Here is a 21,199-nt window from a genome sequence, read left to right on the forward strand (position 1 = left end):
TGTTCTTTTGAAAAATATAAGTATCGATTCCGATCAATATCGATGACTTGAATAGTGCTCTCAATCGAACGAACATGAATGCGCGGCTACGACGAGGCCAAATAAAGTTGCATAAACAATATGTGAACTCTTTGCATCTCGTTGTGATTATCTCTTTTATCAAATCGAGCCTCTTGTAAGGATCATTGCACAGTAACGAAAGTGTGGAGTCTTGTTTGACTTTAGTGTCGATGCCTTATGTGATGAACTTACTTTGAACCATGCATGATATATCCTAGAATTTTCCCCGTTGGTCCGATCAACTAAGTGATGCTATCTCTTGATATGATCTTAGGCAACTACTAAGAGTGTGAGCCAATTTGACATATACCTCTTTTTGTTACCTACCCTGTGAGCGAGTGATTCTCTTTTGAACCCCCCTTGAGCCTTACCTTTCTTTGAAAGAAACTTGATGAAACCATAACATTTCTTAATCCGCTACCTATAATCCTCTTGATTGGTGTTTAGTCGAATAGCCAACTAAGGCCAAAAGCCGATGTTGGGGGTGTGGTGAAAAGAAAAGGAGAAGTCAAGAAGTGCAAGGAAAGTCTCCTCTCACCCATGGATTTAAAAAAAATGGAACCCCTCTATAAAAAAAAGTGAAAAAGAGAATGAAAAAGAAATTTGTGAAATAAAGGTACAAAAGAAATGGGGTTCTTAAACAATCTATGAAAAGTGAATAATAGGATGACTTATGAGCACTAAAGAGAATGATGAAGGAAAAGGAAAGGAAGTGTTGTGAGCACTACATTTCATGAGGATGAAAGTCACTGTGCCTAAATGACCATACCTTTGCACTCAGCCCCATTACAAGCCTTGAAAAGACCTTTTTGATCTTCAGTGAGCTGAAACAAATGTTGATCGGAAAATAAGGGTAAACCTATGGGTGAAAGCTTGCATTGTGTTCTTACTTGTGAGAGTGAGCGTTGCATCTGATTCCGAAGCTTTTAAGTGTGAATCATTGTGTGAATATGGAATCATCCTTTCTGTGAGGGCGTTTGAACACTATATGTGAGCTTGAACTTGCATTTGAAGCAAGTATTGTGAGTATGAGATTCTTTGATATTTGTGAGTCACATCTTGAATCTCTAAGTGCACATTTGATTTTTGCATAAGTAAATTGAATCTTGTTGTATGCATTCATGATTGAGTCTTGTGTAGCACTGTTTGAGACACCCTTTTTGAATGACTGAACCTGAGTTTTCTTGAGGACTAGCAATAGTTTAAGTTGGGGGTGTTGATGAGTCCACAAATTGGACTCATTTAGGGCTATATTTTAATAGAAATTGTGTCCTCAAATACTTATTTTATCTCAATATCTAATGAAAACCCTACAGTTTCAGGTATTTGAAGATTGAAGGAGAGCATGGACACTACTTTGAAAAAAGGAACGAAAAGGCTGAAAAGAACGAAGAAAATGAAGGCCTGAGGATCGCCGAGTACACTTGGCAATTCGCCGAAGGGTCTCACTTCACCTTTTGTTCAAGTGTGCTGAGCCCCGAAGGAAAGGATCAAGTCGGCAGAAAAGGGGAGCAGTCGGCACATCGCCGAGATGTTCCGCGAGGCAGTACTATGTCGCCCAATGACCCAGAGCAGTACGATGATGAAGGATGGTGCAAGACGGCAATGAACTACATCAAGGGGAAAATCGCCGAGTTGATCGGCGATTCCGACTAATGTCGCCGAATGGTCTGCTGTAGCACAGATTTCTTTGAAACTATAAATACTCGTAGAGAGTTTTAGCATAGTAGGAGATTTTTGGTATCATCTGATTTTTAGTGTCGAACAATTATTATAATTTTCATATAGAATAGTACTTTTTGATATTTTTGCTCTGAGTTTGAGAGGGTTTTTAAAACTTGAAGAAGAAAAGGGTTTCATTTTCAAGATTTGGATTTGCGTCTCTTGGATTCTTCAATGTTGGCCTATATCAAGAATTAAATCTTCATACCTATTTGAATGCAAGCTCAATTTGGTATAGATTTCTATCTCTTGATGAGTGGCTAAAAACCTCAAATCTTGGTGTGTGATTTTTGTGAATATGGGCTAAATTAGTTATTGGGTCTTCCTTGCTGATAGATTAGATATAGTTTAATGGTGTTTTTATCTAGTAGTTGTGGTTGAATTTAATAAATTTTTGTAGTTGCAAATACAAGTTTATTTATGTGTTTTCGGTTTGCTCGAGAGAGAGGTCGCGAAACCAAGACTACTAGATTGAAGGCCTAAGTAGTGGGTCGACATGAGGTTCAGCTCGAGATAGTTAAACCTAGTCCCATATCCTAACACTCAGCTCGAGAGAGTTAACCCTAGTCCTATATCCTAACACTCAGCTCGAGAGAGTGAGTGGGGTAAGACGTAGGCTGGTCTTCATGTGGCAAGTGGGTGTCTGAGAGGAACCCATTTAATATTGGGTAAGTTTCTCGAGAGAGTAATTATTGCCACATATAACTTAGCCTAGTCACTATTACTCTACAAATTTTCTATCGAAATCATGTACCCAATAATTTAGATTAACCCATATTCCGGTCACATCCCAAGAATCCTCTCTCATTACCTAGAAACCTTTGTTTATTTTGTTGTTTTTACTTACTTGTGACAAAAACCTCATTGTTAATTGACACTCTTGTGTCCCCACTTTAATTTTCAATGTTTTTAATCGTTAATGTCTTTAGCTACGACTTGTTAGAACTGAATTTTATTTTTCTACTAATTCTCGAAACCACTCCTTTGGGACTCGACTACAACCCTTGGATGGGTTATTATACTATTGCACGATTGTAGACACTTGCATTAAAAGTTGTGTCGTTAATTACGCAAAAAACACCCAGCGGGTGGTGCTTTTCATCGAGACAACATCGATTATGTTAATAGTCTTTATAACCCTGCCCACGTGGGTGAGATGGGTGCAATTTGCATGCCACAAGCCGAAGGAAATGCAATATTCGAAGTTACTAGCGCAACACTCCAGCTAATACATTCAAGAGGTTTATTTGGACAGTTAGAGCATGAAGACCCACACGAACATATACGAAGCTTTGTGGAAGTGTGCACCCCTTTATCGTTCAAGAATCTATCTCAAGAATCCATACGGCTTCGCTTATTTCCATTATCATTGACTGGGGAGCTACTAAATTGTCAGTCGAGCTTCCAAACAACACCATCAAATCATGGGAGGAGCTGGTTATGGCCTTTCACGAAAGATTCTTTCCTCCATAAAGAATGATGAAACTGAGGGACGACATTCAGAATTTCAAGCAAAAGGAGGGTGAACCAGTTCCCGAATCATCGACAAGGTTCAAGAGCTTTTTGCGTAAGTGCCCAACGCATGGACTACCAGGTGAATTGTTGCTCCAATGATTTTACCGTAGTCTGGACTCGGTTAATAAAGGGATAGCTGATCAATTGGTGCAAGGAGGAATAACATTACAATCATTTGAAGTAGCCTCATTTCTCCTAGATGGTATGACTAATGTAAACTAGGCATGGTACACTAAAGATATTCAAGTTTCCCCACTTTGCTTAAGATTAACAAAATAACAACTCAATAAAGAAAAGGAGAGGGACGAAAACATCAAAAAGATATTGTCTCAAATGGAAAATCTACAAGAACCAATGAAGGGGACACATGGAGTATTTCGAGTTGAGGAGGGTTCTTCTTCTAGTTACTCATTACCGGGGGAGAATCAAGGTTGAATCTCCAGAAGATACGAGGAGGATTTCCACCCATGCTATCAACAGTGGGGTGGGAATCAAGGTTGGAACTATTATAGGGGTGAAGAACCAAGGAGATATTGGCAAGATTGGGCTGAGCAGGATTATCATGAGGAGGACCATGCTCACTTGAGTGAATGCCCGAAATATAAAGGGAGTAAAAGTAGTCCTCGGGTAAATGATTTATTGTCATGCATACTCGATAAATTTGAGGGCTCTGATGAATTTGTAAATGGGATGAAAGATGACTTTTCATCATTGAACAGCAAAGTGAATTCTCATGCTGATGCCATCAAAATGCTGGAAGGTAAATTGAGTCTATTATCAGCTCAATTAATGTCCAAAACATCGATGGAAGATATTGAAAGAGAGCTGGCTGTAGTTATGTGAAGGAAGATGGGGATCCTCAAAAGCATGAAGAGGTCTAAGATGTGGAGGAACAAGAATTACCTATTCGACAAAACCATACCAAAGAACCACAGGAGGAAGCGGAGGAACAAGCTCAAGCTCCAAAAGTCAAGCACCCTTTAAGAAAGACACCTCCACCATTTCCCCAGTGCTTGGAAAAGAAGAATGAAGACGAGAAGTTCAAAAAGTTCTTATTAGTGTTCAGGAAATTATCCATTAACCTCCCTTTGATAGAAGCATTGTTGGAAATGCCGGGATACACCAAATTCATGAAAGAGCTAGTTACAAAGAAAAGGAGCTTGGACTATGAAACTATTGAAGTACCCTATAGTTGCAGCGCAATTATGACAAAAGTGCTAATCACTAAGAGAGAAGATCTTGGGTCATTCACCATTCCATGCACCATTGGCATGATCCAATTCGCTAAAGCTTTGTGCGATTTAGGAGCAAGAATCAACTTGATGTCGTATGCAATATAAAAGCAACTTGGTTTGGGTGAACCAAAATCAACCACAATGAGACTCCTTATGGAGGATCGATCAATCAATCATCTAGTGGGTATACTCTATGACATCTTGGTAAAGGTAGATCGGTTCATCTTTTCGAATGATTTTGTGATTTTAGATTGTGAGATAGATGTTGAAATTCCCATTATCTTGGGAAGACCATTCTTAGCAACCGGGAGGGCATGGTGGATGTCGAAAGTGGGAAATTAAAGTTCCAGGTGAACAATGATAAGGTAACCTTCAATGTTTGCAAATCCATGAGACATCCAAGCGATAGCCATGTGGTGTCAACTGAGGATGTTATAGATGAAGCGGTGGAAGGTGTAAGCCATTTGACACGAAATAATGAACCCCTTGAATCTGTTCTTGCTAATTATGATGAATCCGAAGTTCAGGGCTATGATGAAGTAGTAGCTTCCTTAGCGGGATTAAAAGTGTATTCAAGGTATCAAATCAAGTTGGATATCGACCTGACAAATAGAGAAAGTCCTCCTGTAAAGCCATCAACTGAGGAACCGCGAAATCTGGAGTTAAAAGCACTACCATCTCATCTTAAATATGTATTTTTGGGAGCCAATAATACTTTACCCATGATTATCACAGCTGACTTGCTTTAAAGGCAGGTGAACTTGCTCATTGAAGCACTACAGAAGCATATAAAAGCTATAGGATGAACCCTAACTGATATAGTGGGCATTCCTCCTGGTGTCTATACTCACAAAATTCGGCTTGAAAATGAATGTAAACCTAGTGTGGAATATCAACGGAGATTGAACCACCAATGCAAAAGGTAGTGAAAAAGGAGATTATCAAGTGGTTAGACGCGGGAGTAATATACCCTATTGCAGATAGTAAATGGGTAAACCCAGTACAATGCATACCAAACAAGGGAGGTATCACTGTAGTCCCAAATGCAAAGGGGGAACTCGTGCCGACTAGACCAGTGACTGGGTGGAGAGTATGCATGGATTATCAAAAGCTTAACTCATGGACTTAAAAGGACCACTTCCCAATGCATTTTATGGACTAGATGCTTGACCGGTTATCGGAAAGGGGGTGACATTGTTTTTTAGATGGGTACTCCGATTATAATCAAATCTCTATTGCGCTAAAAGACCAAGAGAAAACCACTTTTACTTACCCTTATGGAACATTTACATTCAAAAGGATGCCATTCGGGCTATGTAATGCCCTAGTAATATTTCAGCACTGCATGTTGTCTATTTTTGCGGATATGGTCGAAGTCTCTATGGAGGTATTCATGGACGACTTCTCAATCATGGGGGATACATTTGAAGAATGATTGACACACTTAGGGCAGGTGATCAAAAGATACGTGGAAACGAATCTGGTTCTGAATTGGGAGAAATGTCACTTTATGGTGAAAGAAGGTATTGTTCTTAGGCACAAGGTGTCGCAAAAGGGGATGGAAGTTGACAAGGCAAATATTGAGGTCATTGAGAAATTATCGCCGCCGATTTCAGTGAAGGGTGTTCGCAGCTTCTTGGGGCATGCAGGGTTCTACCGAAGCTTCATTAAAGACTTAGCAAAGTTTGCACACCCATTCTGCAAAATCATAGAAAAGGAAGTGAAATTGTATTTTGATGATGCTTGTATGGCTACATTTCAGTGGTTGAAAGAGAAACTAGTATCCACCCCGAATATCATCAGCCGTAATTTGTCCAAATCTTTTGAAGTAATGTGTGATACTAGCGGTATGGCATTGGGGGTCGTGTTGGAAAAAAAGCGCAACAAACTATTTCACCCAATTATTACGCAAGCAAAACTCTAAATAGTGCCCAACAAAATTATACGGTCACTGAACAAGAGTTGTTTGCTGTAATCTATGCATTTGAAAAGTTTTGGGCATACCTGCTAGGCACCAAAGTAATCGTACATACAGATCATGCTGCATTCCGTTACTTATAGCAAAGAAAGATGCAAAACCAAGATTGATAAGGTGGGTGCTACTATTACAAGAATTTGATTTTGAGGTAAAAGATAAAAAAGAATGTGAAAATCAAGTGGCTAATCACTTATCAAGATTGGAAGTAAGGGTAAATGTTGATCATGGGGTCGACCTAGATGACTCCTTCCCCGATGAACAAGTGTTTGTAATATCTCTCAAACATATGTCATGGTATGGAGATTTTGCAAATTACATTGTGTGTGGGGTGATGCTGGATGAGTTGACATTTTACCAACAGAAGAGGTTCATGTTCGATTTTAAAAAGTACTTTTGGAATGACCCATAGTTGTTTCGATAGTGTGTTGACCATGTCATTAGAGGGTGTGTTCCGGAAGAAGAAGTGGTAGAAATTCTCCATGCTTATCATACATCTCCAGTGGGTGGTCACCATAGTGGTATTCGCACCGCCGCTAAAGTTCTCCAGAGTAGATATTACTGGTCGTCCCTCTACAAGGATGCACATGAGTTTGCGAAGAAATGCTCTCAATGTCAGCAGCAAGGCGGCGTGTATTGAAGACACGAATTAACTCTCACTCCTATTTTAAAGGTTGAGCTATTTGATGTATGGGGGATAGATTTCATGGGCCCATTTGTGAGCTCATTTCGAAATAAATATATCTTGGTGGCTGTTGATTAGGTTTCCAAGTGGGTGGAAGCTATTGCACTTCCAAACAACGAAGGAAAAAGTGTTGTCCAATTTTTGAAACAATACATCTTTGCAAGATTTGGCACTCCTAGGGCAATTATTAGTGATGGGGGGTCACACTTTTGCAATAAATGGTTCTCAATGGCGCTGAGAAAATATGGGGTGAAGCACAAGGTGGCAACTCCATATCATCCCCAAACAAGTGGCCAGGTCGAGGTATCAAATCGGAAGATCAAAAGCATCCTGGCCAAGATAGTGAATGCCAATAGAACTTGCTGGTCTAGGAAGCTCGATGATGCACTTTGGGCTTATCGGACCGCTTACAAAACACCTATTTGTATGTCCCCATATCAGTTGTTTTTTTGTAAGGCTTGCCGTTTGCCCATCAAGTTGGAACACAAATCATTCTGGGCACTGAAAGCTTTAAATTTGGACTGGTCAAAAACTTCAAGGGGAAGGGTAGAGCAGTTGAATGAACTTGATGAATTTAGACTCATCTCTTATGAAAGTTCAGCCATTTACAAAGAGAAGATGAAGAAATGGCATGATGCTCGAATACTCAAGCGGGACTTCAAGGTGGGAGATTGGGTGTTGCTATACAAATCTTGACTTAGACTCTTTCCCAAAAAACTCAAATCCTAATGCTCTGGACCTTTTAAAGTAACCCTAGCATTCACCAATGGTGCCATAGAAGTTGAAGATCAAGAAGGACCCCCATTTAAAGTGAACGGTCAACGTTTGAAATTATATTTTGGAGAATGTCAAGAGATTTCTTTGGTTAAAGTGGTGTATTTGGAGGATGCTTGAAGGCACTTCCATGTCATGCTACGACGTTAAATAAGGCGCTTCTTGGGAAGCAACCCAAGTACTAGAATTTATTTTTTAAATAAAATGTTTGTCATTTTAGTAGGATGAATAACTCTCGGTGAATCACCAAACGTACTTGGCGTGCTTGATGTGATTTTCCGTGAGGAAATTAAAACTGATGATGAGGCTCTAGAAGATTCAGCAAGACGCCTGTGTTAGTCGGCTTATTTGGTTGGGATTACCAGCTTGACCAAAGAATAAGATAAAAAGAAGAGTTCTTAGTCGGCGGATCGCTAATACAATTCGGCGACACTACCTATCTCGCCCATTAGTGAAGATCCCTCATCACCTTCCTCTACCTGTTCACATTTTACATATTCTTCTTAACCATTTTTATGTCTTAATTTATTTATTTATGTCAATGTCTTTTTGTGGTTTTGCTGGCTCTTTGAGGGCAATGTCGAGTCTTTTTGGTGAGGAGTGGAAATTGGGTAGCGCATCCCCCTCTTCTTACCATTCCCCTTGTATGCTAAATATGATTACCCTCTTGTAAATTTGAGTCTCAGTTTTGATCAATATCGATGACTTAAATAAAGCTCATAATTGAACGAACATGAATGTATGGCTATAATGAGGCCAAATGAAGTTGCATATATAATATATGAACTCTTTGCATATCGTTGTGTTTAGCCATGTATCAAATTGATTCTCTTGTGATGACCGTTGCACAGTAGCAAAAGTATGGAGTCTCGTTTGACTTTAGTGTCGATGCCTAGTGTGATGAGCTTACCTGTGAACTATGCATGATGGATCCTAGAATTTTCCCCGTTATTTGACATATGCCTCTTTGTGGCCTACCTTGAGAGCATGTTTGAACATCTTTTGAACATCCCTTGAGGTTTGCCTTTCTTTGGAAGAAACTTGATGAAAGGAATGACCTTTCTTTATCCATCACCCATAATCCTCATGAAGTTGTGGTTAGTTGAACAACCAACTTAGGCCAAAATCCTAAGCTGGGGGTGTTGATGAAAATATAGGGGCAAGTCAAGAAGTGCAAGGAAAGTCTTCCCTTACCCATGGTTTTGAGAAAAATGGAACCCCTCCATATAAAAAAAAGAGAAAGAAAAAAAAAGAAAAAAAAGTTGTGAAATAAAGTACAAAAGAAATGGGGTTTCCAAACAATTCATGGAAATTGAATAATAGGATGACTTACGAGCACTAATGAAAATGATGAAGGAAGAGGAAAGGAAGTGTTGTGAGTACCACATTTCATGAGGATGAAAGTCACTGAGCCTAAATGACCATACCTTTGCACTCAGCCCCATTACAAGCCTTGAAAAGACCTTTTTGATCTCGAGTGAGCTGAAGCAAGTGTTGATCGGAAAATACAGGTAAACCTATGGGTGAATTTATGCATTGTGTTCTTCTTTGTGAGTATGAGTGTTGCATTTGATTCTGAAGCTTTAAATTGTAAACCATTGTGTGTGAATATGGAATCATTCATTGTGTGAGGGCATTTGAACACTTTAGTTGAGCTTGAACTTGCATTTGAAGCAAGTATTGTGAGCTTAAGAACTTTTGGTAATGTTGTGTCACAACTTGAATCTTTGGGTACACATTTGATCCTCACATGAGTAGATTGAGTTTTGTCATGTACATTCATGATCAAGTCTTATGTAGCACTGTTTGATACATCCCTGTTTGAATGGCTGAACTTGAGTTTTACTTGAGGACAAGCAAAAGTTTAAGTTGGGGGTGTTGATGAGTCTTCAAAGTGGACCCATTTAAGGCTACATTTTGATAAAATTAGTGTCCTCAAATACATAATTTGTCTCAATAACTGATGAACAACCTTGAACTTTAGGTATTAAAAGTTAGAGGCAAAACATGGACACAATCGAGCCAATAAGGAACTAGCAGCTGAAAGAGCGAGGAAAAGATGTTCCAAAAGTGCCAACACAAAAGAGTAAGGAGAATGAAAACCTGAAGATCACCGAAACCATTGGGCGACTCGCTGAATAGGCTCCCAAACCGCCGAAAGTTACAGAAAGCTGGAGCGAAAATTGAGAAAAATGATGGCGAGTAGCATTCTCATTTGGCACATCACCGATCCAGTCGGCGTAGATGACCTAGTCGCCGAAGGTGCTGATGAAGGTCGTAAACATGTGTTGATGGGCAAATTAGAAAGGAAGAGGGTGATTCGCGGAATCAATCGGCGACCCCGATTAAGATCGCCATAAGTTACAGTGAATTCCATCAAGAATTGATGACAAATTAAAGGCGAGACGAAGAAACATAGGCGGATCACCGAGTTGATCGGAGATCTCGACTATCGACGCCGAATGATCGGATCACAGATTTTTGAAAACTATAAATACTCATTGATAGTTGAAGCATAGTATCAGATTTTAATATATAATTTTTAACATAGACTTCTGAGTTCTAAGTTTTGAGAGGGTTTTGAAGAACTTGAAGATTCAAAGGGTTTCAACTCCAAGAATTTGGACTTGGGTCTTGTGGATTCTTCATTCTTTCCTTGTTTTGAGACTTAAATATTCATACACATTTGAATGCAATCTCATTTGGGTCTGGCTTGTTGATGGTTTATATGTTGTGGAAATGTGATTTCGTTTAGTAGTTGTGGTGGAACTTAATGAAATTGTAGTTGCAAATACTATTTCACCTTTGTGTTTTCAGGTTGCGAGAGAGAGAGGTCGTAAAACTAAGACTACTAAATTGATGGCCGGTGGGAGTGCGTCGACATGAGGTTCAGCTTGAGAGAGTGAACCCTAGTCCTTATCCTACACACTCAGTTCGAGAGAGTGAGTGGGCTAAGGCGGAGGCTGTTCTTCATGCGGCAAGTGGGTGTCCGAGAGGAACCCATTTGATTCGGGGTAAGTTGCTCGAGAGAGAAGTTACCCCCACTATAGTCTAGCCTAGTCACAAATACTCAACAGATTTACTATCAAGAGCATGTACCCAAATGTCTAGTCTAATCCATATTCTTCATGTACCCAATAGTTTTGTTTATTCCGTATTCCTATCACATCCCAAGAATCCCCTCTCCTTAATTAGTACCCTTTGCATTTTTGCTTGTTTTTACTTACTTTTGACAAACCCCCATTGTTAATTGACACTTTTGTGTCGCCCTTTAAATTTAACATGTTTATATTCAATAATGTTTTTAGCTATGACTAATTAGAACTTGATTTTATATTTCTATTAATTCTTAAACCCACTCTCTTGGGACTCGACCCCCAACCCTTGGTTGGGTTACTATACTATTGTACGATCGTAGACACTTGCATTGGAAGTTGTGTCTTTATTACGCAAACATCAAAGAGCACCACATCTATAATGAGGAAGCTATGACATTTCGGAACTATTGACTTTCTTCTTACTCCTATTTGTGATATAAGAGTTCAACTCTATAAAAAATTCTTCTAACTCGTTCTTAAACATGTCTTGTCAAATTATGCCTCCATAAATAGTTATTTGAGGATGTCCTTCTAGGAGGAATGCTAATCCTCAGAATCAAAAATCTCCCAATGCACCAGAAGTACATCCCTCTCATGAAGATGCCACCAATGGTGAGTTCAGGAATGTTATTCAGATGATGACTCAGGTTGTGCAAAATCGGGTATTTAAATAAGAAGTAGGTCGTCAGGATGTGGCTGATACATCCGGACTCTATGAGTATTGTAGGACGAATCCTCTAGAGTTCACAGGGTTGAAGATCAGTTATGATCCTGAGAACTTTCTGGAAGAGCTTTATAAAGTGTTTGAGGTCATGCATGTTGCTGACACAGAGAATGTAGAGTTAGCTTCATATTAGCTCAAAGGTGTTGTTAGGATATGGTTTATTCAGTGAAAGAAGAATAGGGCAGGGGGGCACCACTTTTGAGTTGGCTGTGTTTGAGAATCCTTTCTTGGGGCGCTTATTTTCCTGAGAGCTAAGGGAAGTTAAGGTGAGAAAGTTCCAAAATCTAAACAGGAAGATATGAGTGTGCATGAGTACAACCTGTAGTTTACTAAGTTATCCCTCTATGCTCCTAAGATGGTGGAATATAAGAAGAACATGATGAGTTTGTTCGTGTCTAGGCTATCCTGCTTATCGAGTAAGAAAGGTAAGACAATTATGCTGATAGGGGACATGTACATAGCTAGGCTAACGAATCATTTGCAATGGGATGAGGAAGATAAGTTAAAGGATAGAGAAGAGTTTCTCAACAAGAAATAGGAATGATCGTAGGAATCAGAGCTGTATTTTCAGCAGAGGTCATCTAAACCTGCTCCATCTTCAGCTAGTGCACCTATACCAAGAAATAGGAATGATCGTAGGAATCAGAGCTCTAAAAATTTTGAGAGCTTAGGGCAGTGTGGCACAAGGGCTAGTTGGACCCCCACTTGCACTAAGTGTGGCAAAATCACTCAGGAGAATGTTGTGATGATACTAATGGTTTTTTCAAGTGTGTTTAGATAGGTCATTTCAACAATTTTGATGAGTGAAAAAATTTGATAATATACCTCATTTTGTGACCAACCTTATGAGTTGTGTGAACCGTGCTTGAACCCCTTTGAGCTTTATCCTTTTCGTGGAAGAAACTTAAGCAATTGTAACCCGTCTTTATCCATTCACCCATAACTCTCATGAAGTGTAGTTTGTTTGAGTAGCCATCTTAGGCCAAAATCCTAAGTTGGGGGTGTGGTGAAAGAGAAGGTAAATCAAGAAGTGTGAAAAATTCCCCTTTGAGCTATGGTCTTGAAAAAGATGGAACCCTTCTATGTAAAAAAAAGGAAAGAAAAGAAGAAAGAAAAAGAAAAAGAATGAATAAGTTATGAAATAAGCTTGTGAAAGTGGGAAAAGAAATGGGGTGTCCAGAAGTCCATTGAAAGCTGAATAATGGGGTGAACTATAAGCATGATTAAAATGTTGAAGAAAAGGAAGAAAGTGAAGTTCAGACCACATTTCATGAGGATAATAGCCACTGAGCCTAAATGACCATACCTTTGCACCTAGACTCGTTGTAAGCCTTGAAAAGACCTTTGTCATCTTGAGTGGGCTGAAGTGAATGTTGCTTGGAAAATAAGGGCAAACCTATGGGTGAAGTCATGCATGTGTTCATCTTTGTGAGTCTGAGAATCGTATATGATTCCGCAACTATAAATTGTTGAAGAACTTTGTGTGAATAGGGAATCACTTTTGTTGTGAGGGTAATTGAGTAACTTTGTTGAGCTTGAAGTTACATTTGAAGCGAGTATTGTGAACTTGAGCATCTTCGGTAATGGTGAGTCACAACTTGAATCTTTTAACGCATAATTGATCATTGCATGAGTAGTTGAGTTTTGTTGTGTGCATTAATATTGAGTCCTTTGTAGCACTTTTGGAGACATCCTTTTTGAACTGCTGAACTTAGGTTTTACTTGAGGACAAGCAAAAGTTTAAGTTATGGGTGTTGATGTGTCTGAGATTTGGACTCATTTGGAGCCTTATTTAGATAGAGTCAATGTTCTCAAATGCTTAACTTGTGCTATAAACTGATGAAAAATCCTTGGTTTTCAGATATATGGATTGAGGAACAAAACAAGGACACCAAAAGGTAAAAATGACAACACAAGCTGAAAAAGAGGGAGAAACGAAGTTGAGGATCGCCAAGAGAACTTGGCGCACCGCCAAATTACCCCTGGATTGTTTAAAGTTACAGACGACTGAGCCTGAAATAGGAAAAACATAGGCGAACTGCATTCTTTATCGGCGAATCATCGACAGCATCGGCGAAGAGAGATTATGTCGCCGAACATACTGGTCGAGACCAACGTGAATTAGAAATTGCAAGCTAAAGGGAAAAAGGGCACATCTCAGAAATGATCGGCGATCCTGATCTAGATCGCCTAATAATACAGTGTTTGAATGAGGAAATTGTGAAGAACGAAGGCGATGGACAAGGACGATTGGTAAGTTGCCGACTAGTCGTCGAAGCCCGACTTTCCTCGTTGAATGACCCCAAAAAGCAGCACTTCAGATCAGTATAAAATGATTTTTGAAGAGAGAGAGAAATCATTTAGCCATTGGGAATAACAAAAGAGAGAGAGCAAAAACACTACTCTTGTTTATTTGAAGAAATTTTGGCAAGAGATTTCAATTGGGTGTTGTAATAAAAAAGATATTTTTCATCTTAGAACTTCGATCTCCAAATACCCAGCCATGGATCATGTAGTACGTATTGAATTTCTTTCTTTTACGATGATTTGTTAAAACCCCGATCTTGTGGCTTTGACAATGTAACCAATTGTTGTGTTTGACTGAAGGGGTGTTAGTTATTAGTGAATTTGGTGTTAATTTGAAGTGGGTCTGAGTTATTGTTGTGGTTTAATCTCTATATTGTATGTTTATTTCAATATAATTCAAGGTTTTATGCTTGCTTGAGAGAGAAGTGTAGAACTAAGGTGATAACTTGACACTCATAGCTAGTGGGTCATGACGGTTTCAACTTGAAAGAGTGAAATCCAAGATTCATCCTATGAATCTAGCTCGAGAGAGTGGATGTGGTGAGATTGTGAGCTGGTCTTTTTATGAAATGCGTTGAGGTTCGAAAGAACTCAATGGAAATAAGGTAATTGTTCGAGAGAAAGGTGCATTACCTAAAGTCCATCCTACCAATGCATTTTTTGTTAGTGATTTGCACCCGTTGAGTTGAATTTGGCAGTTGGTTATTCAATCCCTAATCATATTTCCCTTATTTGATTGCTCCTAGTTGATTGTTGAAGTAGTTTTCTAGTCTAAAGGTGGGTCATTTTGGAATGGTAATTACTTCTTCAAGTTTGGCCCATCGTTTCCAAAAACTTTTATTCCTTTAGCTGCAAAAGTCACCGTTATAACTTCATATTTGGGATTCAAAATAGAACTACTCTGTGTGGGATCGACCCCAACTCTTTTGTTGGGTATATACTGCTTAAAGATCGTCCACACCTAGTATTGGATGAAATGTTTTTAATACGTAAATAATTCATATAGGATATCCAAAAGGATTGGTAACGTAGGTCATGAGTTAGATCTAGAACCTGAGTTAGGAGCAATCCATCTGGTTTTTCTTATTTCTATTCTAAAGAAGTGGTTGGGTGATCCTTCACTCATCATGCCTACTATGAGTATTAGAGTTCAGGGCAGTTTGTCCTATGAGGAGATGTTAGTTCAGATCGTCGATCGTTAGGTTGTCAAGTTGAGAACCAAAGGAGTTGCATCAGTCAAAGTCTTCTGGAGGAATCTATTTGTTGGGGAGGCTACTTAGGAAGCCGAGGAACATATGAAAAAGAGATATCCTCATTTCATTTCCTCCAACTCAGTTCTAGTCCGAGGTACCAACTCTTTTTAAGGTATTATTTCATTTTGATATGTTGAGTATATGCTGATTATGTATGCTTCACGTTAGGATGATAGTCTCTCCAAGTCTCTTTGTGCTAGCTTGATTTCCATTAAAGGACAAATGTTCCCAAGAGGGAGATATTTTGAAACCTCGAACTTTGGAAAAAGGTTAAAGTGGGTTAACGAGCAGGTCCACGAATCTAAAACGGACCATTAACCTTTCACGGAACCCTAAGAGGTTTGTTTAGGGGTCCACGACCCGTTTAAGCTTAGTGGACTGGTCGTTTAGAGCTGCAAAGATTTGGGGTCACCTGGATGGTTCCATAAATGGCCGGTGGAACCTTGTACGACCCATATCGGGAATGTAGACCAACTATTTAAGGCAACCCTGAAAAGGGCCACCTGTACGGTTCCCTAAATGAACCATTATGCCCGAAATGGTACGTTTAGGGATCCTCATAGGTCACTCGTAAGTTTTCATACTCAAGGCAATTTTGGTCATTTTCGATGAGGTTAATACCTAAGCTATGCCATTTTACCCCTATTGTAAGCCCAAACCACACCTTTTTTACACCTAGCTAAGGGTTTAGAGAGTTTTAAATAGTTATTTTAGATTGACTAACACTTTAAAGGCTTAGAACAAGGGTTCAAGAGGGGAAAAGCTAGAATTTTCAAGCATTTTTCAAATTTCATCGATTTTGCCAAGAATTTGTTATTCCCAGGTATGTAAGATATTATAGTGTTGGACTAGTTCATCCTCACACCCTACATCTACTCTTATATCACTAAAAGAGTAATCTAGGGTTCTATCCTTAGAGTTGAGTATTCTTGAGATGAGTTGAATTGAATACTAAGTTCTTGATTACTAAATTTCTATTCCTAATTATTGAATTAATGTATATTGTGCAATGAGATTTATTGACTTTATTGTTCTTGTCTATTCTTCAGCATGAGCCCTATCAATGAGTATTCCTCGAGTTCTTATTGAGAATCTTTTAATCTAATGTAATTGTTTAAAACTGGATTCTAAGAAAGCAAACAAGAGTCTTGAGAAAGAGTTTTAAAAATGATATGAGAAAACGTATAAAGGAACTAAGTAGTCCCAAATGTATCATTTTATTATATTGAGCAAGAGTAACTTTAATTTCTAAATGATTTTATGAGTTTAGAGATACTTCAGAGCATAACCTCTTTTAAGAAAGTATTTTGAGAAATTTCCTCAAAATAGAGAAAGAGTATGTTTTATACATTTGAGCATTAGTATATATTTATAGTGAGTAGGATTGTAGCACTGATATAAGGATGAGTTCATACAACTAAAAATGCCCGTAAACTATGTCTGCCAACATTGGTAAATGATCATACTTTTTAGATGAATCACTATTCTTAGTGAATCCACTTAGTTGAGATGTTCTATACCTCGACACAGAATGCGATAGTTCTGGCAGCATGGGCGAGACGATACATCATCACGTAGCACACAATGACGGTTGTCAGTTAGAGAATCTCCTAAACAAAGTTGAAGCATATTTTCATATATCACTTACTATCTAGAGTTCAGAGATGATTGATTATTTGTAACATTTTAAATGATTTTACTCTTTTATTTTTGTTCATTCAGCTTGAGTATATTTTATCTGTTGCAGTCCCTTCTTTCTATTATTTTTGTTTTGCTCTATTACATACTTGTACATTCAATCTGCTAACGTCATTCGATAAACATCTTTTTTATGAAGTAGATACAGGTATTCTAGATCATCAACAGGCATTTCGTTGAGATCACTTTGCGCTTCAGATATATTTGGTGAGCCTCCGTGAATTACAGCGGATTTCACATAAATTTCTAGTTATTGTTGAGTTGTCATGGGTCTTTTCCGACATCTATTCAAGTAATAGAGGCTTTATATATAGTTAGAATTGTGGAGTCTCTCAATATTTTCCTTTTATTTTGAGACATTTTTCAAACTATATTATTTATAATATTGAGTACTTTTAGATATTAGTTGAGTTTATTTCAGATGAATGCGTTAAACCTTGAATTTAAAGCTTCTTATTTCTTGAGTTAAGTCCTCTGCTAAGCAGTCAGGCAGGCCAAGGGTTCACTTGGGGTCTAGAAATGCTTCTCGAGTGCCGGTCACGTCTAAGGTATAGGCTCGTTGTGTCACCAACAAGTCTCAAACACACAATAAATTTTTATGTATATGATATATTGCATGTTTGATAGATAATAGAATGTACAAAATACATAACATACTATCAGTAAACAGTGCTATGTACCAAACATAGTGTACAACAAATACAACTGGTCAGTATATATAATATATGTTATAACATAGATTCTTAAAACAAAGGTGAACAAATATTTATATTGAATACTAATAATTTCATAAAATGTATAAGAAATTTTCAAAATAACATGACAATTTGTGAAAATTATTTCAATACTGCATCATCTAACTAAACATATACGTAGAATTTAATAAGGAAAAAAATATTTAACTAGAAGCTGAATGTGTTCTAAAAATGAATATTTCACTTCTCTTTGGAAAACAAGGTACAAGTTCGTTTGTTATGACCTTCAAGTCCATGACGTCCACAATAGTTTTTGCTAATAGTTAGCTTTTCACCTAAATTCTTTTTTCTAACTTTCATTGGTTATCCAGACATCCTTTCGTATCTAAGTGACAAGACAATTTCTTCTAAAATATTGTAATGATCTGGTCGGTCATTTTTGGAAAGTTTTATGAATCTACCATTTTTCCCTTTGTATTTTGACACCGATTCTTCTATAGTTGAGTTTTAAAACGTTGGTTTTGAACTTTAAGTAAGAGTGTAGAATTTTGTATGTTTTGACAGTGAAAGTCTATGTGGTTAAGAAATTGGTTTTTGGTATCTTTTTGAGTTTCAAGTGTCGGAATGAAATTCCATCTGTCTCGATATGTGAAATCTGATCCGTTAGAGTTTTCGGTTTTAGATTCCAAATATTTTTGAAGATTTGAGGTCCTAAGTTTAGAAATTGTGGAATTTTAGCCTTATATTGAATTTGGTCAACATTCTAGGTTCGGATGCTCAGATGGAATTCCGAGAGTTCCGTTAGATTTCAGGGATGATATTAGGTCTTGTACAGGTCTTCGTTAATTTTATAGACGTCCCGATCTTGTTTCAGCCTTTTTAGCTGTGAGTTAATTTCTTGTGGATTTCACGAATGTTGGGTCAAGGAAATCTTGGATTTTTGCTTTGGTTGTTCAGTTGCGTCCGAAACATTAAGTAAATCGAAAGGCATATGTGCTTTGTGTGCATGGGGTTCTAAACAAATCCTGAGGGTCTTTTTGATGCTTGGAAAGTAGGCAGCATTTTCTAATGCTACAGGCCTCGTTTTTGCGGAAATCTTATTGTTTAAGCGACTTTTCCTTAAGCGAATGAGGACTCACTTTTACGAAGGCCAAACTTTTTTCGGTGCTCAATTAAGCAAAGCCCTGCTCACTTATGCAATATATGGGAGGATTTTGTCTAGTAAATTTCGGGACTTACGCCCCATTTCACCATTTTTGAGTTTTGAGAACTTTGGGATAGCGATTTGGACTAGATTTTTGAGGAAAAGCTTTTGGTGTAACGATTCTGTACTATAAATCTTCAATTAACCATTATTATCTATGGATATATGTGTTCAAATCAACCTTTTTAAATGACAAATTTGGGGTCATCTTCAAGAACCCAAGAAATTAGTAAAATGGTGATTTTTAGTTCTTTTTTGAAATTATTTTCCCTACTAAGTTCCTAAAGCCTTGAGTAATTTTTTCAAATATTAAATTTCGAATCCAAACCTTATTTTTTAAATTGGATTTGTGTTGATTGACCCACTTTTCAAAAGGATTGATGTGGGTGTTGCTGTTTCTTGAAATTTATTGTGAATACCTGGTTGTCCATAGATTGAGTGACTTTGGATGTGATTTTGAAGGGAAAGACTCAACTTTTGAAGTGATTTTTGATTGATTAAAGTCAAGTGACTTCCTCAACTTTGTATTCTAGTAGAATTTGTATACTTCCTTCGTTGCTTGGGCGTTTGGAGTAATGGGGATAAGGTGAAGGGTTTAAATTTTCCACTTAATGCATCTAAATCAACATAAAGGGGTGGAAATTAAAAAGTCTATATGATGGAACATGATTATGTGAATTGTGTTATTGTGACCCTTGTTGATTGAATGATGAAATTATTGAAAACATGAATGTGGACTTGAATTGTGTGGATTGTTATCTCTTCTGTCTGGTGTGATACTGCTTGTATGCATCTATTATGAACACCTTGATGAGACACGTGATGATTTATGGTTCCGAGGTCATTATCGGCGAGTGTTATGAAGCTGAAGTCTTTGCCGGCAAGTGTTAGGATGTCGAGGTCTTTGTCGCCAAATGTTATGATGCCGAGGTATTTACCAGCGAGTGTTGTGATGCCAAAGTCATTTCTATAAAGTATTTTATAATGCCGATGAGAAATGATTTTGACTAGTGATTTGATATAAAGCCGATGGGAAATTATTTCGGCTAGTGATATTGTGCCGATAGAAATGGTCCCAACATGAGATTGATTATTTTGACTTGATGCATTTGATACTTATGCGTGGCTTGATTGCTAACTTTTTTTATGTACTTGTTGTCTGTGACTGGGCTACTTGACTTTGAGGATGACTTACTTGATTCATTGACTGTTGCTTTTCAATTGTGGATATTTGGCCTTGTGAGTGTATGGTGTAGAAATGCCAAGTTGGGATGATTTTTGTGCAGGTTATAGTTTGAGGAGGTTCGGTTGGAGTGTAAGGGGTATTTGTTTTCTAGCTAGATGCCTTGCTTTCTAGGTTGCTTATTGGGTACCATGTTATTGGTACTCACCCCTTTATTCTACACTTGTGTAGGTTTTGAGCCCAGACCCGTGTAATCTCTTTCTCCTTCTACTAATTTTGAAGCTTGTCAAGAACTTGAAGAGGCATTTGCTTGTCACTACGGTAGGCCCTCCTTTTCATTTTATTTATTCTTGTTCTATATGATCAGAAACAAGGATTGATATTTGTACTTATTTCTTAATTTCAGACTTTATGTATTTAGTGGCTTGTACACTTGACAACAATGTTTTAGTATATTGCTTAGAATGGAAAAGTTTTCCGCCTTGGTCTTGTTCTTGCTTTACTGTTTCCTACTTTTCTTTCATTTTTGTTGAGTAGAGGCTGACTTGTTTTGGTGAAAAGATACAAGTTTCATCATTCTTTTGGGGTCATGAAAAATGATATCAGAGCCCCAAGTTCATAAGTTTCACATGTGTACAAGCCATGTCTATGTAAAGTCTTCAATATCGGTAAGAAGACGTCTATACATATCTTCGAAAGGCAACAAAAATTGTAAGAAAACTTTTTTTTATTCATCCCTTCTTATCGTGTGTGGTCACCTTCGCTTGTGCTGAGTTGACGCGTGTTGGTTTAGTAGATCTGTCACGACCCGAGAGTACCCCCTAGTCGTAACATGGCGTATTCGACCCCGAAGGTGTCTTATACGAGCCACATAGTCATTCATTGCATTCAATAATGAAGATAGTGCGGAAATAAAAAAAAAACTTATTTACATCCACACCTTTAAACTTCATTAAAACAACTTTAAAAACACACAGCAGAAGTCTAAGTCTCACATGGCCATCTTAGACACAGTCACAAAACATAAGTAGGGACACGGCCCTTTACAATCAAAAGAAGTCTATTAAGTCT

At 38.0% G+C, this 21,199-nt stretch overlaps 1 pseudogene; it reads left to right on the forward strand.

Annotated features, from left to right (window-relative positions):
- The first annotated feature begins 6,042 nt into the window (after positions 1-6,042).
- LOC102598269 (uncharacterized) overlaps positions 6,043-21,199 on the forward strand; it is a 23,713-nt pseudogene continuing 8,556 nt past the window's right edge.

This window comes from Solanum tuberosum, unplaced genomic scaffold, assembly GCF_000226075.1.
Source record: "Solanum tuberosum cultivar DM 1-3 516 R44 unplaced genomic scaffold, SolTub_3.0 scf00587, whole genome shotgun sequence".
NCBI lineage: Eukaryota > Viridiplantae > Streptophyta > Magnoliopsida > Solanales > Solanaceae > Solanum > Solanum tuberosum.